The sequence below is a fragment of the Cucurbita moschata genome, unplaced genomic scaffold (assembly GCF_002738365.1).
Source record: "Cucurbita moschata cultivar Rifu unplaced genomic scaffold, Cmos_1.0 Cmo_Scf00080, whole genome shotgun sequence".
Lineage (NCBI taxonomy): Eukaryota > Viridiplantae > Streptophyta > Magnoliopsida > Cucurbitales > Cucurbitaceae > Cucurbita > Cucurbita moschata.
In genome coordinates, this window is record NW_019268596.1 from 100,679 (window position 1) to 108,294 (window position 7,616).

The 7,616-nt window shown below is 34.1% G+C and overlaps 1 non-coding gene across 1 annotated transcript; it reads right to left on the minus strand.

Annotated features, from left to right (window-relative positions):
- Window positions 1-806: 806 nt before the first annotated feature.
- Window positions 807-878, minus strand: TRNAP-UGG. Its single transcript has one exon. It is a non-coding gene; the product is annotated as a tRNA-Pro (tRNA).
- Window positions 879-7,616: the final 6,738 nt, after the last annotated feature.

Below are 7,616 nucleotides of genomic sequence, written 5' to 3' on the forward strand. Positions count from 1 at the left end.
TTGATCAAGCTAATTCTGGAGTGAATTGTCTTGGTATCTAAGAGTGACCATCATAGATTCCAAGTTCGATCTAAGAGTAATTCATCTTCTAACCAGCTTTTGGTTGGAATCAATCCGTTAAGTTAGCTTTCTCTGTGAGCGTTTTGCAAGGATTCTAGAAGGACCTCTAGCTTTGCAAATTCCAACATTGTAGGCGCTTATCACAGTCTGTGAGCTAATTTGGTTTAGAGATTGCGTATACAGGAAAAGAGCTCGCTTTCGACTTTCTCCTCGGCGTTTTGTGCCTAGTTTTAGTTCAGGAAAGGGTCTGATCTCTTTCATTGGAGCACATTGATGCCAAAGGAGTCTTCGGAACTAGTGGAGAGGCTATGATGACTTCAGGCTATTCAAATAGCATGACTGATACCACAAAGAAAGGGTATCTAAGTCACACTAGTGGAATAGCTTTTTCATAATAATTATCTCGATATATGATACCAAAAACCTGCCTGATGACTGATAAGGTAAGGGGTTACAAAAGACAAAAGAATGACAATTGTGATAGAAAAGAAGATCTAGTGTGCGCGGTTCGCCTGCCTTCTTGACCACGGATAGGCTATGGGGCTTTGCACTTCGGCCCTGAGAATAATACCACATCAAGATGACAGGATTCGAACTATGGCTCTCTGAAACTTCTTCTTCGGTTATTTTGGCGTATCTTCCTGAAAAAGAATGTGACAACAGATGACCTATTTGACTGAAAAGTTCCTAGAACAATTTGTGTAATGCTCTTTGAAGTTTCAAAATTGTCCTTTTTTTCTTTTGAAGGGGCATTCCGAGAATCAAACTCAAGACCTCTTGCACCCAAAGCAAGAATCATACCACTAGACCAAATGCCCTTATTATGGACTATATATTAAGTTGTTTATGGAATGTATCATCATTATTTCATTTATTTTCTTTGTTAATGAAATCCATGAGCAATTATTATTATATCTTTTAGATCTCGACTGCTATTAAATTATTTACATAGGGTTTGCGATAATTACTATAGAGAGAAGAACTGTTAAATTATTTACATAGGGTTTGCGATAATTACTATAGAGAGAAGAAAAAAGAAAATTAGATAGGGTTAAAGAATAATTACATACTATAGGGAGAAGAAAAAAGAAAATTACATAGGGTTAAAGAATAATTACATACTATAGAGAGAAGAAAAAAGAATAGAAGTTATTTTCTAGTGTAAGTTTTAGTTTGATAGTTCCATTTGAGACATATATCGTGGAGTACACAAGTAAATGATATTAAAAAAAAGCACACTAGTTTGTATTTTTCTCTGCTTTCTCTAAGGCCATCTTGTGAGAAATGAACATTGGGGCATTCTAAGAATTGAACTCGGGACCTCTTGCACCCTAAGCGAAAATCATACCACTAGACCAAATACCCTTTCTAAAAAGAATGCAACATTTTTAACTCCTACTCAATATATTTTTTTCTCTCAAATTTGAAATCTATTTTCTTGAGCGATTGTTGGACTATAAAATAAAAAGTTGATGGTCTAGTATTTTACTTGTAAGTAAGGCATGTAATGTTGAATTGTTCTAATATGCAAGTGTTATCGAATAAACTACAACCCAAAAAATTTGTTTCTTAGCATAATATGAATTTAGTTGCAGAGTTATTAGGAATAAGATGGAGAAAGAAATTTTATTTAAAATAATAAACAAACCCAAGTTCATCGTTGTTGTTGTCTAATTGTGATTTTGCAAAAAACTTAACTAATATGAAATATCAAGGTAAATCAAGAATATATCCTACACGTCATTCAAGATGACAATAAAATGGAGTTAAATTGAACGCAGTTTTAGTTTCATGTCTAGCATAATTGTATTAATGATATTAAAGAGAACTTTGTGTTTTATTACAAGAGACCAACTTCCTTTAAGATATACTATGAGTTTAAACTACTTCCATTGTAATTTCAATCACTCCACAATGATTACAAATTTAGGGTTGGCTAATTGGACATCAATTATCAACTTTAGGTTATAATTTAGGTAGTAGCCATTATAATATTAATGAGCATAAGAGTTACAATTCTTTCATGGACCATATGTGTTATAGTTAAATTAATATATATATATGATGTATGTCGAGGTTTGGTTAAAGCACAAAGTAGTAAGGAACACCATTGTCAACTCTAGAGCCACCCACAACTCATGATGGAGACCGATGCAAAATATTTTAACATCCTTTGGCATCAAGATACAGGAAAGATGAACGCCGTCAAATTGGAAGCTTTGCCTGTCTTAAGAGTCACAATGAGAACTCTAATCAAGCTGGAGCCTTGGACTATGCAAATTGTTTAGTGATAGTTGAAATGAATGACTTCGACTTCGTGTCAAGAATGAACGTTCTGCTTAAACACAAAGTCATTTACATGCCCCTAGCAAAATGTCTAGTAGTAATGGACTCTAACCCGATGATCATTCAGAAAAACATCCATCAACCAAGAGGATTGAAAATGATGTCGATACTACAGTTGAGAAAGAATCATAGCCATGATGAATCTACGTTTGCTGCTACTGTTGTAATTGAAAAGGGAAGCTCAAGTGAGCCAACCTCAATAGAAACCTTGTTGCTGCTACATGAACACCACGACGCAAAACAAGGTCAGATAATGGATTTATCCCTACCAGAAGAGACAAAAACAAGGTCAGATACTGAAGAAGGGAGACAGAAACAAACCACTAAAGCAACACATGTTCACACATAAATATCATCTAGACGGATGAAGAGAAGGGCCAGTCGGAAGCATCAACCACAATAATTTCAAGAAAAATAAAGAGTTCATATAAGTTAAGTTCAAATAAACTTCGAGTTCAAAGCAACAAGAACAAAAAACTTGTGTGAAAATACTATGGACTAGTTAAAGTTATCCATAAGATTATGAAGACATCATATAGAATCCAATTGCTCTTATGGATGTGGACTAACCTTTTTGTCCACGTTAGTAACTTGAAACATTATTATTTCGACCAAGAAAACATCAAGCAGAAGCAGGTGGTATGACGTCATACAAATAAGAAAAAAATTTCAAGCGAAGAAAGTAGGAAAGACACGAACAGAGAAGACATGAAGACTCAACAAACCAAGAAGTGATTTTCAACGGCTCCTAGTAGGTTGGAAGAGACTCCTCATTATGAGATCAGCTGGAAGCGCATCGAGAGACCTAAAGCCAGCCTCATCCAATAAATTGTGTGGGGGCAGATGTCACAGTCATGATTGACCAAGGCGTGTTGCCTGTGGTTGCATGTTGCATGTCTCAGCCATTCTTGTAAACGATTTGTTGTCCAAGGCGGTTATTTGGGCAATGTTATTGCTTACCGATTATTTAGGCGACACGCCTTGAGCATTTTGGGTTTTATGTCCTAAAACTCATAGTTCGTAAACAAAGATATATTCTATTTTCAATAAAGTTATATTGATGTTTATTCAGTAAAAATTGTTATTGAATAAAGTGAACTTTACAATCATTAATCTAAATCCAATAAACTAAGAATACTCTGGCTATAGTATGATTACTTGAACTATATGTAGAGACATAAGAGTGGATCAAGTTCAAGTATATAGTCAAAATGATCTATAGTATAAGGATAAGGCTGAGTACCTTATTCTGGGGACATTATGGATGCGGCCCACTTTTGTATATGATATAAACAATGTGATCACTAAATTGTGCAGGTGGAGACATGTGAGTGGGGGCGTCCTATGCAATGAGTATTGCATAAGATCAGACCATGAAGAAAACCACTCTCACTTTATAAAGTCGTTTACTGTTGAGACTGATTTTCTTTTCATTCGATAACCTAGGTAACTCGGTTTTAATCCTGAGCTAACCATGAACTCCTGTTTATTCGGAATTATCCTTAGATTTGCATGGGTGAGAGTGGCTCTAGTTCGCCGACTCAACGGGCCTCCCATTTTAGGGGTAAGACTGGGTGAATGGCTGGGGACGTGGGGTGCAAGACGGAATTCACTCCTACCCACTTTTAGGAATAGAAGAAAGATAGTTCCCTTAAGCACTGACTCTAGGTCTTGAACAAGGGGCCCCACCCTCTCATTGGCCTGGGAGGGATTCGGTTTACTGGTTGGACCACAAACCAATTGTTCATTAGAGGATCAGTGAGACATAAGGAACAAGAAGTAACTTCAGGGGTAAAACGGTAAATTGACCCAGCTCTAGTTACGAACAACCTGTGAAGGATCGACTTACTAATCATGGTTATATCAGATGGACAGAAATATATCTATAGTGAGGGGAGTGCAACTACTAGGCTATAGTGGAGTGTTCTAGTAGTTAACGAATGTTGGTTAACCAGGTTAATGAGTTTAATCGGTTAATCTTGGATCGTTGGAGCCCATGATCTATAGGTCCATTAGGTCCCTCTGCTAGCTTATATCGGACTAAACCATAGAACAGTGTGACGAGTGAGTTCGAAGTGTTCGAATTCAAATTAGGGAATATGCGTTACATATATACGATATATTTAACCGCAATTTTGTTTTATTTACGAATTAAACGAAAAGAGAGAATCTGAGATATTTAAATAAGATTTAAATATCTTAATCAATTATGTGTCGGAATTGATTGGGATTGGCATTTTGAATTAATATTAAATATTAATTAAATAGTTTAATTAATCATTTAATGTTACTTTAATTTGAAATTCATTATTTAAATTAATTGTTGAATTAAAATGAAGAAAGTCAAAATGTTGACTTTCATCTAATGGAAAAATCCATGTTAGTGGAATTTTGAGGTGTCAAAAATTGGTTTAACCAAACTTGCATGTTTGCCAAATAAACCTCACAAGTTTGAGTGGAATTTTGAGTGTCAAAATTTGGTTAACTCAAACATGCATGCTTGCCACATAATCCCAAACATTTGAGTGGAATTTTCAGTGTCAAAATTTGGTGATCTCAAGTTTGCATGAACATGCAAACTTGACTCTATAAATAGAGTGATCATGATACTTGGAAGGGATTCTTCATCTTGATGAAAAACCTTGAGAAAAACCTCTCACAAACACTCTCTTTCCCATATACAAAATCCCTCCCAAGTTTAGTCACTCACTGAATTCCACAATCCCATTCTAAGGCCGGAGGATAGTGGAGAAGACACTAGTGGTGGTTCGAAACTGGTTCGTGAGGCAAAAGGAGTTTGAACTACAAAAGGTTAGTATTTAAACTCATTAAGTTTTAATACTTATGAACATGCTAGTTATTTACAATAATTGATGTTCTAAAAGTGCCTAAGATCCAAATTGCTTTCGCATGTGTTATATTAACACCATCAGAGCAATCATGACCGTCACAATTGGCTAAGACATTTGTTGTCCATATGTTATTGTTGTCCAAGAGACTCCAAATTATGAGGTCATGATTGGCTAAGACATTTAAAGAAGTTTTACCTAGGGCAACTTCTATCACAATCCTCTTCTCGCTCTCTGAAACTTCTTTAAATGTTATTGTTCACTGGTTATTTGGGCGCATCTTCCTTAAAAGGGTTGTGACGACAGATGACCTGGGTAAAACTTCTATTGGGAGATAAGTGCAATAGAGAATGTGTGTCCCTTTCCTGACACCTTCAACGGACAACATAACAAAGAGTTCCTAGAAAAAATATCATAGAACAATTTGTGTAATGCCTTTGAAGTTAGGCTCGAGGCTCTATCTTATCTCCAAAGAATATGGTTCATTTTCTATTCACATAGAAATTCTGCAATAGAAAGTGGTACCCTCATCTTCTTTTACAAAACTTTCTCAAGTCCTCATGGAATGATTTGAAAGTGGTACCCTCATCTTCTTTTATAAGACTGCCTCGGCCTTCTCAAGTCCTCATGGAATGATTTGAAAGTGGTACCCTCATCTTCTTTTACAAAACTTTCTCATTGGTCCTCATGGAATGATTTGAAAGTGGTACCCTCATCTTCTTTTATAAGACTGCCTCGGCCTTCATTGCTATGTTGATTCTTAGAGAAGGGAGTAGGAGTAAGAGTAGATGACGGTTTATGGTCCAAGTCCCGAAAAAGTAAGTTATAAAGAATCATACATACACAAATTTCCTTTGTTTGTTTATTCTTGTTGTTTTCTCTCTTCAATTAACATGTTATAAAGACACTTCTAAATTATAATTAAATATAGCTTCCTTTTTTTTTTCTTTCCAAATATCCATCTGAATTACTTCTTGGTTCGAGGTTTAAAAAATTCTATTTCAAATCTTATTATATTGCATGCTTCAATTTGATATAATTGTTGGGGGCATTTTGAGAATCAAACTCGAGACCTCTCGCACCCGAAGCGAAAATCATACCACTAGACCAAATGTCTTGTAGTGGATCTATCTTTTATGCGCCTCAATATTTGAAATTTATCCCCATGTTTTTGTTTCAATTCTAGAAATAGAAATGATATTCATAGAAATACATAATTTTACAATGCAAATAAGAAAAACTCGTGATCAAGTCTTAGATAAAAGTAGGAAACATGTTGATAGATATAAAAATAAATTCAAGTTCTTTCTCTCGCCTAATTATCAATTGGAAAATTTAGCTGATATGAATTGTTATTGGTTTGATACCAATAATAACAGTCACTTTAGTATGCTATATTTTTCTTATATCGGCCATAATATCTCTCAGCCAAATGCATTAGTTGAAAATGTATTTAATATTTTTCTTTTGTCCTTTTCTTTTTTCCAACCGTCACTTTAGTATGCTATATTTTTCTTATATCGGCCATAATATCTCTCAGCCAAATGCATTAGTTGAAAATGTATTTAATATTTTTCTTTTGTCCTTTTCTTTTTTCCAATGGTCTTATGTCTCCATTCCATTTGAAAATTGATATTTTGTTTGGTAATTTTAAACTCATTATTTTTGTTTGTTCATTCCACCTAATTTGTAAAAAAANCCACTATACCAAATGCCCTTACAGTGGATCTATCATTTTTAGTTGCCGGTGTGTATATGTTTTCTGCACCTCAATATATGAAATTTATCCAACCTCAATATATGAAATTTATCCACATATTTTTGTGCTTTAGAACCTACTATTATTGTCATGTTAACTTGGCATGGTCTAACACACAGTTGAAACAGCATTGCCACTAGAGCCCATGCATTCCTTTGGGATGGATATGTTAAAAATTAGGCCCATTTGATAACTATTTTTATTTTTATTTTTTGTTTTTTTGTTTTATTTCAAAAATTACCTGTTTTATCCTTTTATAAAAAATAAAAAAAAACATTTGAATTTTAAGCAAAAAAAAAAAAAATTCATACCCAACTAAGTTTTTGAAAACTATTTTTATTTATTTATTTTTTCTTTATTTTAGTTTTCCAAACATAGATTGATATGGAGTGGCTAGTTTTTAAAACTACTTATTTGCTACAATTGAACAATATTTATATTATAAAATGGGATTAACTTCCTTTAAGTTTATGTAATTTCTTTTTATTACTCTCTTTTCTTCTATCTCATGTTACTCCATTTGTATTTACTTCGTTTTATACAAAAGTTCACCGTAATTAATAAATTCATGTGCTTAATACATTCCCTACAAGAATAAACTT